The sequence below is a fragment of the Astyanax mexicanus genome, chromosome 22, assembly GCF_023375975.1.
Source record: "Astyanax mexicanus isolate ESR-SI-001 chromosome 22, AstMex3_surface, whole genome shotgun sequence".
NCBI lineage: Eukaryota > Metazoa > Chordata > Actinopteri > Characiformes > Acestrorhamphidae > Astyanax > Astyanax mexicanus.
The window spans coordinates 9,718,390-9,737,087 of record NC_064429.1 but is presented as its reverse complement, the minus strand read 5'-3'; positions in this window follow the sequence as shown (position 1 = coordinate 9,737,087).

The following is an 18,698-nucleotide window of genomic DNA, read 5'->3' as shown; positions in this document are numbered from 1 at the left end:
TTATATTATTTTAATGAAACAAATTTTCAAGTCTGGTTACAGTGTTGACTTTTTATAGCCCCTGTCTGGAATATTGTGCTTTGACACCCTTTGGCCACTAGAGGGAAGCAGAAGTTTAAAAACAGTATTATTGTCTAATATAGACTTATAATTGTAATTAAATAAAACTAAATGCTTTACAATAAACAATGTTGAAAAAGAAAATATATTAAATAGTTATTTTAGTGTTTATACTGTTGTGCTTGTTTTTATTATGGCAATATTTCTCTTGAATTCTTGAAGTACCCTTTATGTATGAGGCTTTGATGGAATTGGTGTTCACATAAAGGGATAACTACTGCAAACAAAACCACATATACATTCAATAAACAAATCAATACAAAATAAATCAAATCAATTTTATTGTATCAATAAATGAACTGGATGAGCAGAGTATCATTATGCACGCAGCATATACTGTACATTCTGAAGACTTATTGGTACCTTTTATTATTGCATTTGCTTTTTTAGCTGGTCTAGATTTTAGATTGGTAGATCACGTTAAGATCACTGCTATAAGGATTTGATCACCACCACACCTTATTTATCTCCAAATCCCCAACTCATTCCTTTAAATTTACATTTATATTTATATTTAGGGTATGTAGCAGACACCCTTTTCCAGAGCAACCTTCTAAAGTGCTTAGCTGATTACTTAAAAAATATCTATAGCTAGTTTGTAGAGATTAGAATCAGAATGATGTGTCAAACTTCGATAGTGTTTAAACCCCTAGGAGAAAATTGTTAATTTAGTGTGTGTGTATGCTTGCATTTGCACATCTGTGGGCAACTTATGCCTAGTTTTCACAATTTTATCCTGTTTTTTCAGGACAGGAATAGTTTTACATGGGAAGAAGGGGTAAAGTAATTATTTTACACTTGGGTAAGAATAGTTTTGTAGTCCATACAAAAAATCTTCATGAAGTTCTTGCATAAAATCACTTTCACAAAAAGATATCTCACCAGCTCTATCCTTATCATTTTAAATCCCTTTCAGAATGAGCCGTTTAAGCACTCTGTCACTTGCACATCATCTTGTTATACACAGTAGGTACAGATCCCTCCCTCAGACAAAGTCTACTAGCTAATCCTGCTGTGTACTGAGGGTCTCAACCAAAATGACCTAAATGATTTTTCATATTTCTTGAACTGATCACAGAAAACAGATTATTGTAATTCCATGTCAATTTATATATGTATATATATATATATATAACTTATGCCTAGTTTACACTACACAATTGTATCCTGTTTTTTCAGCCACTGACTGTTTTTAAAGATTGATTAGGCGTAAATCTAGCAGGTTTAATATCTGGACCAGTCAGCGACCGTGAGTCAGGAGCAGAGACTACTTTAAGTAAATGGTGTTTGTGTAGAGAGAACCATGTGACTAACAAACGTATCTTCTGTATAGTATTTCTAGTTCTTATATTTTTGTTTAGTTTTTGCAGTTTCTCATTTTAAACCATGTTTTTTAAAGACAGATAATTCATACAGATGATACATCGATTTCCCACGGTGACAAATGATGTAAATGGCGACTCATTGTCGCAATAAGTCACATATTGTGAACAAAACACCATCCTGTAGTTTGTGGATCAAGCATTAAAATATCTAAATGCTTCCTTTAATTCATTAGAGGAGGTGTCCACAAACTTCTGGTGTTTTACTGAGGGACTCTGCAGCCGGGACTGCAGCGTGTGCCGGGGGAGCGGAGCTGGAGCCGGCTGGCTGATGTCCAGCAGCGGTCAGAGTTGATTTGTGAACTGCAGAGTGGAAATGGAGCACTTAACAGAGAGCGGTCAGAGAATACACACACACACACACACACAGACTTAGACTCAGGGTAGAAGGTAAGGTCTGAGCTCTTCACGTTGCTTTATTGGGGTCCAGGGTGATCTCCAGTGAAGACCCTGGGTACCAGGTACCAACCTTCACTCCATCCTGACACTGGATCCACAGAGAGAGAGAGAGAGAGAGAGAAAGAGAGTGTGTGTGTGTGTGTGTGTGTGTGTGTATGAATGCAGTTATGGGATTAGTTTGTATAAGGGAGGAGGGGGGGGGCACTGATGGAGAGAGAGAGAGAGGTGTGGGATTATGTATCTCTCTCACTCTCTCTCTTTCTCTGATGTGGTGAATTATGGGGCGTGACCCTGCTGGCGCTTTTTGAAGTTCAGCCAACAAACAGCTGCAGAGAAAAGGTCAATTTCGGGAAAGTCTGGAATAATTGATTCTCTCCCACTCTCTCTCTCTCTCTTTCTCTCTCTCTCTCTCTCTCTTTCCATCTCTCCCTCACTGTCTCTCGCTCAATCTTGCTCTCTGTTTCTTTAGCTCCCTCATTTTATTCATTCTTTCTTTGTTCTCTTTCTCTCTTGCTTGCTTACTCATTTTGTTTCTCTATTTTCTCTCCCTTTTTATTCACTCTTCTCTTTCTATCTATCTATCTATCTATCTATCTATCTATCTATCTATCTATCTATCTATCTATCTATCTATCTATCTATCTATCTATCTATCTGTCAATCTATCTATCTATTTATCTATCTATCTATCTATCTATATTTTACTCTTTCTTTCTCTGTCATTCACTCTCTTTTCCTTCTTTTTGTCATAACACTGTCTGTCCCACTCTTTCTATTTTCTTTATTATATCTATCTGACTCTGTTCATTCTCTCTCTCTCTCTCTCTCTTTCTCTTTCCCTCTCTCATTCACTGTCTCTCGCTCAATCTTGCTCTCTGTTTCTTTATCGCTCATTTATATTAATTCTTTCTTTGTTCTCTTTCTCTCTTGCTTGCTCACTAATTTTGTTTCTCTATTTTTCTCTCCCTTTTGGTTCACTCGTCTCTTTCTCTCTTTTTTCATGCTATCTATCTATCTATCTATCTATGTATCTATCTATCTATCTATCTTTTTGTCATCACACTCTCTGTCTGTCCCACTCTTTCTCTCTTTTCTTTATTACATCTATCTGTCTCTATTCATTCTCTCTCTCTCCCTCTCTCTCTCTTTCTCTCTCTCCGGTTGTTTTAATTCATTTCTGTAAATGTCAGGAGGCTTTAGAGCTGCCAGACGGACTGAACCATTACAGGCGGCTGCAGGGGGGGGGGGGGGGGGGTTACCATGGGAGGGCTTGGCTGTGAACTTTGACCTTTTGCTCAGTGTCCTTCACTTTAACCCGTCCCATCATTCACATTTCAGTGTCCCCCCGCCTGTCCCCCCGTCCCGCTCCCCGTCCCCCTCGTCAAAAAAAGCCCTGCTGGAATTTAATTATGACTGAGCTTTTCAATTTAAATTGCATTGATGAGGACAGATGAGAGAGAGAGGGCGAGAGACCCAGAGCTTAAATGGAGCTGCTGTCTCTCTCTCTCTCTCTCTCTCTCTCTCTCTCTCTCTCTCTCTCTCTCTCTCTCTCTGTCTCTCTCTCTCCTGTGAGGCACAGATGGTATTTTTTTTTTAAATCACTGTCATAGCTGCTCACTCGCCCTGTCTCTCTCTCTCTCTTTCTCTGTTTAAAAAAAGAAGTTCCCAGAAAGCAAAGCCCTGGTTTAGTGTTTAGCTGACAGCAGGCTAGGGGTTATGGGGTTAATACATACTGCCCATCTAAAACATTACCCACAGTGCTACCCTATATCTCCAGAAGTCAGTATGAGAATGAGTAGCTTGCTAGCATCCAAAACTCAACATACAGTAACATACAGTAAGTGCTGTAACAACATCTCTAAATCTTTTAATGGATCGATTTTGTTCTAATGCATTTTGGAGCATTTCTATTGGTGCATTCATCATAACGTTTGGTCAGAATGTTAAAAAAGGCTTTAGAATGGCTTAGAATTCAAATCGAAATAGTAAAATTACCAGAGTTTAGTACATGGAGATGACAAACAGTGAACATCAAACACTGCAGTTAAAAGAAAACTGTTACATCACAGTCTTGACTCTGATATATATATGTTTGGCTGCATTATATTTAAACTGGCATGCACAAGGCAAATTTCCAGACCTCCTATACTGCAGAAGGACAGAAAACACTTATAGATCTACTGAGCACAAAGGCAGACCAATCAGAACGTAAATTCTACCAGCCAAACACACTGATAGGTCTTCTGAGTGTAAGGAGAAACCAATTAGGATTCTGCAATTCACAGGAGATGTGGGATACTCAAACCAGACCACCATTAGATCAAAACCACACAAAACCAGGAATCCAGAAAATGTTAAATGTCTAGCAGTCAGTGGTCTCTCACCAGGAGGTACGCTATCCAAAAGTTATAAGATCTTTTACGCCTTCTTGAGGAGAAATCCAGGGTGTGATATTTTATTTATTTTTCTCACACTTATATCTCTCACACTTTATCTCTCTCCCTTTTAATTTACTCTCTATCTGTCTCTCTTTTTTCATACTATATTTCTTTATTCAACCTCTATATATCTTTTGCCTTTTTTTATCCACTCATTCACTCTCACTGTTTGTTATTTTATCTGCTATATTCTATTGTACCTTTCTCTCTTCTATCATCATAGTCTCTGTCTGTCTATCTATCTACCTCTCCTTTTTATTATCTGTATTTAGAGAGACACAATTCTATTTCTCCTTACTCAGCTTGTATTTTTCTCTCTTCCTCTTTTATTCTCTCTCTGCGATTTTTAGAAGTCCAGGGGGCGCTGTTTTATTATAGTCAGTAAATGTTGGACAGATTCCTGCACTCTGTGTTGCTCTAATGGGGTCAGCTGACCTTCACTTTCACCTCAACCCACCACTATGCAGGAATGTTCATACACACACACACACACACACACACACACACACCCTGCTGACCCCGACCTGTTAAAGGCGGAGACACGGCTCTTATTCAGCATTAGGAGAATGGGGGTCAGAGGTCACGTGCTCCTGCACTAGGCTGCAGCAGGGTGGGATTAATAAGGGGACCAGATGCAGATGAATGGAGGAATGGAGGGGGCGGAGTCAACAGCATCAGGACACATAACAACATTGTTCACACCACAAACACACAGCTACACCTAAACCCACTGCAGCTTCACACCCAGACAGCGTGCTCATAACTGTGGATCTAAATATTATATTTTATTAAATGAGTCTCATTATGAACATAAAAATCATAATGTAGATTATTGCTGAACAGTTATGCTTTAAATTGGTTCCAGCGATTCAAACTCAGCTCTGTCTGCGATCTGCAGCCTCTGGACTACAATACCCAGGATGCACCACACACTGACGTTACACACATGATGCAGCACATGACTCTTTCAGAAAGCAGATCACCTGAGTACTAGCCACATGGTTTAGCCCTATAAAAGGGCTTTGTCCTTGTACAAAAGGTTTTTCCACTGCCTGGGTTTCTCTCTCATTTTGACCTTGCTTTGTATTACTGACTTTTCCTCTGATTTTGCCATGTTTTGACATCTGGACTGTCTATCAACCCTGGTGTTATGTTATCTCTTTGTTGCTGCTGTTTAGCAATATTGACCTTGCTTTATCTGATCATCCCTTTGTCCTATACTTTATTTAATAAAGTATATTTTGGCTTGCATCTGCATGTGTCTAAGATCTGCTCTATTATGACATTTACTAGCTATATTATCAGCTCTATAGATCTATTAAGACATTCTAATATTGATTCTTTCAATAAAAAAAATATTTGTATATTTATATTTTTATATATTTTTTCATTCAGGGGTAAAATTACACAGTGGAACAGGAAGCATACAATACAACTTCCACGTATCAATAATTTAGTTTTTAATTTCAAGTGTTTAGTAAGAATTAAAAAAATACATATAAAGTGAATTACTGATAAAATAAATATTTAACATATACAGTACCAGTCAAAAGTTTGGAAACACTTTCTCATTAAATAAATACTGAAGTGATCCAGACTATAAAGGAACACTAACTTACAAACAACTTAAACAAACTACTACTAAATAATATACTCTGAAACATTTAGGTGCTCTTATCTGTGGTGCTGATAACACTCTGATGAACTCTTGGTCTTCCTTTCCTGAGGCGGTCCTGATGAGTGCCAGTTCCATCATTATAAGGTTTATAAACTGGAACAACAGTTCCAGGAATTTTAAGAGGTTAAATTTGATGCCAGTCTTTGCTAAATCTGCCTTTTCTGGAAACGCTGTGCTTCTCTAAATGTCTGAATTATTTTTCAGATGTCAGGACCGGCTGGAGAAGCAGCTCTGCTTCATATTAAATTATTAGAAATCAATCAGTTTAGTCATGATGTTATTTTCCATCCCGCTCGCCTCCATCCCCTTTCAGGCCTCTACGTTTATAAAAACGTCGTCTAAATTCAAATGTAATTGCTCCGGCACTTAATGCAGCATTGAGGCGGCTGGCTCGGTTTTTCTGCGTTTTCCTAAAATAGCCGCGTGCAATTACAGATAAATAAGCGTGAGCGCGATACGAACGCAGGCGAAAACAGATTAGGTGATTGGATATGCTTTGAAATAATCTATCGCTCGGGATGAGAATGGATGCACGTATGAACGGGTGCGGGTTGAGGGTGCAGCCTCAATTTCCCTTCCTCTGAAAATCAATCCAATTGAGTGTTCTTCAGGAGGATGTAGGATGTAGGTTCGGGATTAAGCTGAGCGCTATATAATCCAATATAATGCTCATTAGAATTCACACACGCTGTAATCCTGCTTAATTCATGTTAGTGATGCGCATATGGTGGCAGTGCTGTTAATATTATTATTATTATTATTATTGACACACATTTTGACCTTCCCAGAGTTCCTGTGTTCTCCAGAACACTTTTTACTTTTTCTTCAGCAGAACACAGTAGTACTGCACACTGCTGTTCTCCCGAATTCCCGTAAAAACCCAGTAAAAGCCCAGTAAAGGCCCAGTAAAGGTACATCCCGGTTCGTCTGCCAGGTCCCCTGATAGCGGCTGATAACCCGAAAGCGCCTCTGAATTGGCACCTCTTTACGCTCATGCATTATGCATGGGGCTGCTGATTGCTTCTTTGCATAGATTAGCAATCATTTCCCACAGCCCGTCCTTCTGAGTGGGAAAGTGGAGGAAAAATGGAGCGCCAGCAGCCGTTCAGAGCTTTTATGATGAGGAGATGAAGACTTCAGGTTTTACGCCAGACTGCTTTAAGGAACTATGGTTCAGGTGATGCTCGATCTCTCTCTCTCTTTTTCTCTCTCTCTCTTTTTCTCTCTCTCTCTCGTTGGTCTGGGTGAGGTTCATCAGCGGAGGAATGCGAATCGTTTCTCGCTCCTTTCGTCTGGTGATTGCTCACTTGTTGAGAGCTCAGGCATCCGTCCCACTCTAATTATCCATCCTTAGCTGTAGACGTTACTGAAGCTACCAGGAGCTGGAGTTATCTCTGGGTTCTGTGCTCTATGCTGTGTGTGTGTGTGTCTGAAGAGAATTCAGAATTTTTAATATCCAGAATTTGAAATTTTGTTAAATTTTATGAATACAAAATAGAGTTTTAGTTGTAAAATTACATTATTGAGATCTAAAATGCATTTTCTACTAATGACAATTTGGATTTTAATATTATAAATCAGTATTTACTAGAAATAATTGCACTGTTGCATGTAAAAAAGAGTACCTGATATAAAATATATATATATATTTTTTTTTACTAACCCTTAATTTCATAATTTCATAATTTTTTTTTGGGATTCGAGTGAGGGCTAAAAATCTGTTTAAGAAATCTGATAAAGGGAGCTGGATTTGAGCTCAGTAATCAGATTTCTCAGTGCATGTATACTCTTAACCAGAGTATTCTAGGATGTCTCCATCTGCGCATGAGTAAAAACAGAATGTTGTAGCAGATTAGATTTGAAATGAGCAATTATATTATACAGGTGCATCTCAAAAAAAATTTAATATCACTGAATATCATATTAAGTTATTATATTTCAGTAGTTCGGTTGAAAATGTGAAAATATATTATATAGATGTATTAAACACAGAGTGATCTATTTAAAGCGTTTATTTATTTTATTGTTGATGATTATGGCTGACAGCCAATGAAAACCCAAAAATCAGTATCTCAGAAAATTTGAATATTATATTAAAGACCAATTGGTACTTTTGGCAGTGTGGGCAGTGTGCCAAGTCCTGTTGGAAAATGAAATCCGCATCTCCATAAAAGTTGTCAGTAGCAGAGGGAAGCATGAAGTGCTGTAAGATTTTGTGGGAAAACAAAACTGCACTGACTTTAGACTTGATAATAAAACACAGTGGATCAACACCAGCAGATGACATGGTCAGGAACCTTATTATAGAAACAGGGACTGAAAAAATAACAGATTAAAAGAGAATTTTTCACAGTAATAAAGAACAGGACAAGTCAAACTATTACAAATAAATAACAGAAGAGTTCACTTACCCAGAGTTCAGTTCAGCGTCTCCTCCAGACCTCTGCTCGGCCTCGGAGCAGCAGGCTCAGGGACGGTCTAGTGGGCAGGAAAATGAACTTGTAACCCGGCATCGGCAGAAGGTCCCAGGTGAGGCAAGCCGTCCAAAACCTCCATCCACCACCTACTTGACCTCAACCGCATCAGTTACAGTCATCTATATTAATGTGAGAGAGAGAGAGAGAGAGAGAGAGAGAGAGAGAGGGCGAGCGAGCCCGGGCCGTTAAATGCATGACGGGGACGGGGAGTCACCTTGGATTAGAGTGTGTGGCAGGTGAGGCAGTGATTTGAAATGAGATGATGATCAGTAATGAGCAGAAAAATGTTCCACCGGGGCCGCTGGCACAGAATTCCGCACCCTCGCTCGCTCCATTAAAGCGCCCTGACTCAGTTAGACTCTTAAACGAAGCGCTGGCAGGCCGTTATTGCACCGCAAGCACGTCACGTTCAAGCAACATCAATTCCCTGAACTCTGCTTAAAACCCTTTTTGTCAGCCTGAACACCAGATGCTTCCGCCTCGCCTCGTACCGCCGTTTATTCCTCAGCCTAATTGTAACACAGGGGAGGTGCGAGGACGTCAGGGTTCCCAGGGCATTTCCAGTAATCGGAGTCAGGTGGGCGGCAGAGGTCAGGACATCGACACGCGTAGTTAACGGGGAGTTATCGGTAATTGAGGACCAGAAGAAAGCTGAAGGCAAGGTCAGACCTGTAACACACGGCTTGAGAAACTTAGAAACTAGCGTGTTGAAAGCTAGAACTAAGAAAGTTAGGAGATAAGAGCTTCAGAACTTGGGTGATAGGGAAATAGAAGCCAAGGAACTTTAGAAATGGCAACCTAAAAGTAGGGCATGGGCCTCAGAACTTATAATACTATTATTATAATAATAATTATAATACTAGGAAACTTATAGTCCCCCAGTTACAAAGGAGCTTGGAAATTTAGAATCTGGAAATTAACCAATTTGACATTTAGGAACCAAAGAACCTAGGCATTAGGGAACATAGAGACTGGCATTTTTTGGTACCTAGTACCTTTTTCATTTTTCACTTGCTTTACCTCGCTCTGGAAGGCAGATGGTGACATCGGAAAAACACTATCATGACCTCTTCAGAATTAGTGTAAAAAGATTCCTCTTGGATTCCTTTTATTTCTGTTTATAAATAAGGGTTAATCTACAGTTGCAGTGGATACGGAATCACAAGCACCACATTTTTTGTACCAAAACTGATGCCAAATTGGATTTAGGCACAACAGCAGTTCTTTTTCTTCTTCTATTATTTAATGATAACACTAGCCTTCTTGCTTCTATTTCTTGTAAGTGGTAGTTGAACCGTAAGTGCCCTAAGGCATGTCAAGTTAAACAGCTTAGTTTGATTTTGACAGTTTTACAGACTTAGTACTTAACTATGATTTTAACATGTGGTTCAGGCTATAGAGACTAGAGAACTTGGGTCTTAGGCTTAGGTCTAAATCTAGATGAAAAGGAAAGGTCTTAGGCTGTTTTATAAGTCAGACAGTAAAAGGACAAAATGGGCTTTTCTATAGTTGAAAAATGTCCTGACTGGATACTGTCTATTGATAAAAATGGCGAAAACTTTAACTTCCTTACTATGTTCTGGCCTGTCCAAACTTTAACTTTGATCTGAATGCAAATTCATGCTTGTACTACTATGCCACTAGGGGGTAGAGGTTTACAGGTTGAATTCAAGGTTCTAGGAAAAAACAATTATCATGGACAATTCTAATTCTACCTACTGCACTGTCCACTAAGGGTGGTAATGCCTTCTATTATTGCAGAGCAACAAAAACACACCAATGCATTATTATAAACGCTCACAATGGCGATGGCCACTTTCACATTCTACTCTATATTATTCTGTGTGTTGGCCTTTAGTAAACCCCCCTAACCCAGAGACACAGAGAGGCTAGCAGGCAGGCAGTGACCCTGTGAAGGCCTTAGCCCCTCCCCCCTGACGGAAATGTGTATGTGTGTGTTGGGGGGGTGTGTGTTACCCCCGCTGTAGACCCTGTGTGGAAGGAGCTGAGTGTGAATGGCCTTGTCACACTCCATAAGCCCGCCGGTCTCCCCTCCTGACAGCCACATATGGCATGTTTGACAGAGAGAGAGAGCGAGAGAGGCACAGAATGATAAATGCTGCTTTTTCTCTCTATCTCTCTCTCTCTTTTGCACTCTTTCCTTTCTCCCTTTGGCAATGTCACGCTCTGAGTGAGGGGAGGCATGCCGAGGACTGACCGCCACTCAGCCGGACACAAGACTGACCCAAAACCACCTGAGCCTTTCTCTCTCTCTTTATTTCTTCTCTCTTTTTCTGTATTTTTTTTCTCAGAGGGAATGTAGGAACTTCTGAACAATGGCACTATGTAATTAGGAGCTGGGGAAGTCAAAAATACGTTATTCCTTTACTGTCAGTGTCTCGGCAAGTCTTACTGCAGGTTTCTCACCTGTTCTCTCACAGAGGTTTTCCAGCCAGTGCAAAGACTGTCTCCCAGTAAGTCTATCATCCAACCTTCTGCCAGTCTTCCTGGCAGTTTCTCAATGTTTCTGCCAGTGTCTTCAATCCAATCTTTGGCTAGTTTCCCAGTTTGTGTTCCAGTCAGTCCCTAGGTAGGTAGTATCTCACCAGTCTCTTAGTTAATGTGCTTGCCGGGTTGACTGTCTATAAGCCAGTCTATAGCCAGTATCCTACCAGTTTCTCAACATCCCTGTCTGTCTTGCAGACAGTCTTTTGCCAGTCTCTCATCCAGTCTCTTGATAATCTGCCAGCCTATTTCCCTTTCCATCTCACTTTTGTGCCAGTCTGCCAGCCAGTCTCCAATCCAACATCTTGACAGTCAGTCTCCCTGGCAATATCCCATTTTTAATGCCAGTGCCTCAACCAGTCACCAAGACAGTTTCATAGTTAGTCCTCTAGCCCACCTCTTTCAGGTTTCTTACCTGTTCCCAGCCAGTCTCCCAGACATTTTCCAACTACTCTCCTGTCTCCCACCCAGTGTCCATGACTGTCTCCCAGTCAGCCTACCATGCAATTTCCTGCCAGTCTCCCTGGCAGTTTCTCAATGTTTTGCCATTCAAACCATTCACCCATACAGTTTCTAGTCTATATATTCTCTTGCTATTCATTTAGCCAGTTTCCCTGACAGTCTCCCAGCCAATCTTCCTTCAAATCTCTGACCAGACTCCCTGCCAGTGTCTAGCCTGTTTTCCAGTCAGTCTGCCAGGCAGTATCTTGCCAGTCTTTTGTCTATCTATGAGCCATACTCTAGTCACTATCCCAGCCTATCCCATCTTTAAGCCAGTCTCTAGTCAGTGTCCTTGCCAGTCTTTTGCCCATTTCTTGTTTGATCTCTGAGACAGTACCCCACCAGTCTTCAAGGTAGTCTGCCATTATGCCAGACAGTCTCTCAGTTAATATCCTTGCCAGTCTTTTGCCTGTCTATTAGCCATTTTCTAGTCTCCCAGCCAATCTTCAAACCAGCCTCTAGTCAGTATCCCAGTCTCCCACTCAGTCCTCTAGCCAATCTTTGTTTCCAGTCTCTAAACAAGTCTTTGTCAGTCTACCAGCCCCAGTCAGTCTAACAACCAGTCCAAGGCTTAAGACAGTTGTCCTGCTTGTCTCACAGTGAGCTATCTTATGTATTCATTTTATTACAATAATATTCTGAATATAAACAGCAGTATAATCACAGTATGGCGTGTTAATGCTCATGAACTTTCAGACTCTCTCAGACACTTACTACCATCTGTGTATGTATGTGTGTGTGTGTGTGTGTGTGTATGTCACTGTGTGTGTGTGTAAGAAAGACAGACTGGGTGTCAAACTTCAGCTCCACTGCTCCGTCAGGCCCGACTTACTCGGCTCAGGTCCCAGGAGTCCTGCAGTCAGAGAGTTAACGGACACACACACACACACACACACACCTGAAGTATTATTCCTTTCACCAGTAGCAGTAGCACTGTTGGAAACACAGTTCACCCCACCCGAGGCATTTTAAAAGGTATGTGTGTACATTTTAAAACACACCCTAAAATGACACTGCGTCATTTACACCAGGTTCTAACAGTTATATTTTAATATTTTTATTCTACAAAAACTAATAGTATTTGAAAATGTGTTTTTTTAGTAATGACCTCATAAAAAAGAACTGTAGTTAAACTATAAGATTTGTACTTCTATTAAAACTCTAGATTTGAACCTGTAACAGCTGCTATACAGAAATGTCTAAAAAGGTTTTTTTCTTAATCAAAAGACAATTTATCCAGGTACATGTAGTTCTTTGAGTTATGTGTAGCAATCCATTATAACCTCCGAATAAATGTGTCCATATATATTCAGCAAGATAGTGTTTAGTCCTGGAGGATTCACACAGTTCTCTAATGGTGCTAGCTAACATTTCTAGAGAACATTATGTTCTTATAATTTTATAATGAAAGCGGTTTAAAGATGTGATGGATATTTATTAAATGCAACACTGTTTAGAAAATTTGAAATATTAATATTAATATTAGAAACATTGTATTAAAGATTTGCTTTGAGTTCAGTACAGTTTGGAAATCCTGTCCTTCCTCTACAATGAAGCTTCTGATTGGTTCTGCCTCTGATTGGTTTGTCCCTCTGTTTATGCCTATAATTGAAGAGGATTTCTTTTTTTAAAGAACAGTATGTACTAAATGATAGTTTTCCAAAATGATGCCAAGGCTTTTTTTTAGGTTGTGTAGCATCTGATGCTGATGTTTTGCTTGTTATTGTGTTCAATACCTGACAACCCAGGCTGTGGAAATTGGACTACATTGACCTCAGAATGGTCCTGTGACTTGTTCTTTCATGGCATCGATGAAAGAACGCTTTGTACCAGCCTTAGCAATCAAAACAGAAGTAAAAACTCGTAACTCGTGACTTGTGAGGGTCTACAGCGTACGTGCCTGAGCTCGACAGAGTGAACCGTAACCAGGAATCGCTGTGGCGGATAATAAGACACTGCGAGCAGCGGAACGGATACGTGACCTTGCTAATTGCTGGCTTTCATACATCGCTAGCTTCCCTTCATTGTTGGCCACATTGACCAGACTACCACTTTAATACAGAGTCACGGTTAAATTACTGTACTTAACAGAAGAGAAGCTGAAGAGTGTCCCTAGCTAGTTCCTGACACCCACAGCGGCCAGCCTGTGGTCCAGGCCTTCCAACGAAGATTAATTGGATTTGTTTCGATATCTGGCTGTTTATTAGCAGATAAAAACAGAAGAGCACGGCATTCCTTCTCCTCTCGGTTGTCGTTTAGAGCGCTCTCCTTGCCATCCCTCCATCATTCTCTTCTTTTTATCGCTGACACATTCATAACTCATCACGCATCGCTCCTGACAGCTGCCGTCGCTGTCGCCGCCGCCACTGTCGCTGCCATTGCTGCTGTCGCTGCTGCTGGTGCTGGTTCATGCTGGGGGGAGGCAGGCTGGCCTGATCCGGCTGCTAAAGGCATTAGGGTGACGGTGGGCACACTCGGGCGGAGGGGAGCGGAGCGGGGGGACGGGTCTTTCACGCTGCTAATGTGTAATTAGGAAGCGTTTTGGAGCGCTGCTGTCCGTGCCTGAAATTAGCCGCCTTTTATTAATCAGGCAGAGAGGCACAAAGGCACGCTGGGTTCCCCTGTAATCTCTCACAAAATGTTTTTCTTAATTACAGAGGGGAGAGCGGCAGCAGGGATGGGGATGGCGGGGGGCGCTAATGTGTGTGTGCGCCTGTTTGTAGCCTGGTTTTCTGGAACCGTGGAAGCATGTGCCTCTACCTACTACAGTTCTCTCACTCGCTTACTCTACCCACCAGCCGCCAGCAGCATCAGATTCATCAGCTTCATCAGCTTCATCATGATCAGCAGCAATTGTCACCAATAGTCCTCATTTTCAGTTCTCTCATTTCCTACTATTCAAGGATTCCAGAAGATTTTGTACCCTAATAGTATTTCAGAACATTCCCTAAAGTGCAAACTATATTTTGCACGTGCAGAACATCAGGCAGTTTTTATTAAAGGTTTCCACGGAAGGGCAACCAATAAACTGGCAGCAGAATCATAATTTTCTTGGCTTATTTCCACTACAAGGCCACATTGTTACCATAGCTATTTCACACTGTGTTGACACATCAGCTTGGGCTGATTCCCATATTATATTCAGCATCCAGGGTGCTGGTACAAGGAGTTTGTGCCTATTCCTATATTTTACTCAATAACCAGGGTGCTGGCAAAAGCAACTTATTTTCTTTACTTTATTCGATTTTCTTACTATAGTCAGCAATCAAAGTCCTCATATAAGCATTTTGTGCCTATTCCCATATTATACTCAGCAACTGGGGTGTTAATATAGTGTCTCAGACTGATTCCACTATTATACTCAGCAACCGGGGTGTTGGCATAAGCATCTTAGGACGATTTTCTTACTATAGTCAGCAACCGGGTGTTGGCACAAACTTCTCAGGCTGATTACCTTATTATAGTCAGCAACCGGTGTGTTGGCACAAGCAACTTGGGCCTATTTTTGTATAACGCTCACATGTGAACTGCGCATTCGGGACAAAGTCACGTCTACATTCAAACCAAAACCAGACTGATGCAACTTGCCATGTGATATTCAGCCTGGAAACGGCCAGAGTATGATTAATGCTATCTGGGCACAGATGATCCGGTTCCAGTGGAACCTGTAATGGAGTGGAATATTTTAGGCAGCAAGTGAACAGTCAGTTTTTAAAGGTTTGAAGTTGATGTTAAAATAGGAAAAATGGAAAAGTGTAGGAAGAACAAAACTTTGATGTTCTAAACAATGACAGGGTCAGAACGTCTCTAGAACATCAAGTAGGCCTCGTTCAAAATTGGGCTGCAGTGTTAGCATGCTAGCTAAGGGCCTTATCTTATAGGGGTGGGAATCGTTTACTATCTCACGATTCGATTCGATTCCGATTTTGGGGGCCACGATTCGATTCAAAATCGATTTTTGATTCAAAACGATTTGAATTATAAAAATTTCTGCTTCTGGCTTATGAATCTTATTGAAAAAAAAACCCTCCATAATATACACTGGTCCTGGAGCAGGTAATGTGTTACAAAAACAATAAAATGTGCAGGAATGTGGGTCCTCAGTGACAGAGGAATCACTGGGATATCACAATGACGTTAATGAACAATAAATAAATAATAAATAACACTGCTTTATTACCAGGCTACTAGTGGTGGTGTGTAGGTGACGCTGCTGGGCTGATGTGATGATAGCAGTGGAGCGCTAAAGTTCAGGAGCAGCTGCTGATTAACTAGTTAATTTAAGGTCGTTGTATTTCTTCAGAAAGGGGGCAGGAGGTGGAGAAATTAATTCATATGGTCCATTCCTTAATTCCTCTGTGATGAGGAGCTGAAATTAGCTCTGATTAGCTTATTGTATTTTTCCGTTCCGCCTTAAATGCTGCAGCCCGCTGCCACCTGTAGCGTTATTTAAGGTGGAACTGGAAAGTTAGCTAGTTAGCTAGCTAACAGTTACTGAAACTAACTACTAGCGATCTTTTTTATGCTTGTTATGAAGCATTCTGCCATAAAACATTGAAACTACACGTTAATCTAAGGTAATATAGTGCTTGTTCTGCCATCTTACCGGTGATTCTCAAACACCTACGCTCTGTGTGTGTCTGGAAGATCTCCGTTTGAAAGGACAAGCGCTATCCCCAGGGTTGCCAGGTCCAACAAAAATACCCAGCCCAAAATCAGTCTAAAACCCGCCCCTCAGAATCGATTTTGGGACATTTTAAATCGATTCTGAATCGTAGTAAATGAGAATCAAGATTCTTATGTGAATCGATTTTTTGGCACACCTCTATTATCTTACATTGCTCTATATCTCTATATCCTTAAGCTTGCCCATCACATGCTCCTGTGTCCTCTGTTCTTCTCACACTGGAAGTTACTCATGGTTTCCTTCATAAAAATCTAATAATTTATCAAAATATCAAAGAGCCATCAATGAGCCTCGATGCTACTCTGGTAGCAGGCTGTCTGGTCGCCAGTCTGAGCATAAACCTCAGACGTCTGAACAGTGCTGACAGTGCACTCAGCCCCCCATGACCCTCAGCTTTAACCTTTACAAATACCAGTCCCGGTCTGCTCCCCGAAAAGATCAGCTCCGCCAGCCTCCACCTCCCGGTGCTCTGTGTGAGCATGCTGGTGACCTCGCGGCGCTGTGGAAAGAGCTGGGTAACATTCTGGATACTACATAGAGCTGTGGATTCGCCTGAGGCAGATGGAACAACACAGCACCCACTCAACTCACAATCATATGGCATCGAATTAGGAAAAAAGGGGAAAACACACAGGATTCTCATTGTGACGCCACAAACAGGAGTAAGACGCTTGCAGTAAAAATTAGGAGTAGCTTTAATAATCAGAGCTAAACCAACAAAGTTGAACTGAGTACAAGCAACAGTACAAACCATAAACAAGACTGACCAAAACATTAGAGCCAAATCACAGTCCAAAATGGATAAACAATAAGCGAGAAATAAGGGTCAGAAGCAGATCAAAAATATCCAAGAGTACCAACCAAAAGGGCGAAACAAAATCAGAGACAAAAGCCAAACAATAGATCATACACGGAAATAGATAAACACAAGCAACTTGGGCCAGTTCCCATATTATACTCAGCAACCGGGGTGTTGGCACAAGTGACTAAGGCTGAATACAATATTAGGCAAAGGGGAAAACACACACACTTACACACTTGCAAACACACACATACAGTCAACAAAGAGATGAGCAAAAGTTGTAATCATTAGATTATCCAGACCATATATGTCCCTACGCATCTGCAATGCAAAACACAGATTTATAGCCATGCCTCCTGAAAAGCATCCAATTGAATGGTCATCAATGTGTTTGAAATTGCAGCAGTGAATTTCTTTTTTCTTTGTGATTAAAAATTTAGACTGATATGGAAACTCTTGGTCATATTTTTTGAGCTACACAAGAAAAAAAAGTTGTGGGAAATGCATTTATAATTGATTAAAATGACATCACACAAACTACAGAACCTTCATTTTCAAGAATAAGTCTTCGATTTCACAGATTACCACAGTTTTTCATTGTATAGTTTGACCCGACAATCTCAAATCTGACCCGCAGACAAAGCCGGTCAGAAGAGCACAGCTCTGTTAAAGAGCAGAACACTCAGAACATCACTGTATTTCTATGGAAACACTGTGCAGCAGGATAAAGAAATGCAGAAATGAGGAATAAGGAGCAGCCAAGGCCGTTGACTCCCGAGAAGAAGGTCAGGATGGTTTTGTGCTGATGTGTCTTTGAGGTCGAACCTCATCTGAAGATCATATTCAAGTTTTAAACTCGAGATCTGATTTCAAAGTGTGAGACCTTGCCTCGGCTGCATGCGTCTCATAATACAGACCCAAAACAATGCAAACATCACTGCAGGCTATTACATCAGGTGTTTATATGCTGTGGCATGATAAAAAAAGTGAATAATAATTTTTATGATTTTTCTTTATAAATCATTGGTTGCTCAGAGGAGCAACTTCAGTTAAATGTATCATATAGCAGAGGAACACAGTGATGTTTGAGAAGTGAAATGAAGTTCATAGGATTTTAAAAAAGTGTGAAATAAATCTTTAAACTAAATTAGGCAGGTGCATAAATTTGGGCCCCAACAGAAAAATGACATCAATATTTAGTAGATCCTCCTTTTGCAGAAATAACAGCCTCTAAACGCTTGAGCTTACCAAACTAATATTGTGTTCCAATAATTAGTGCTTAAGTATTTAAATCAATAAAATTACAAGGGTACCCAAATTTATGTACCTTCATTCATCAAGTTTTAAGAGTTCAGAAATCAATATTTGGTGGAATAACCCTGTTTGGTTTTTAATCACAGTTTTTTTCATGCATCTTGGCATCATGTTCTCCTCCACCAGTCTTACACACTGCTTTTGGATAACTTTATGCTGCTTTACTCCTGGTGCAAAAAATTCAAGCAGTTCAGTTTGGTGGTTTGATGGCTTTTGATCATCCATCTTCCTCTTGATTATATTCCAGAGGTTTTCAATTTAGTATAATCCAAGAAACTCATCATTTTTAAGTGATCTTTTTTTTTTTCTTATGTTTCAGCTGCATATATGCCCATATATGAAAATGAATGTATTTTACATACAGGACAATGTATATTATTAAATATATTAAAGAA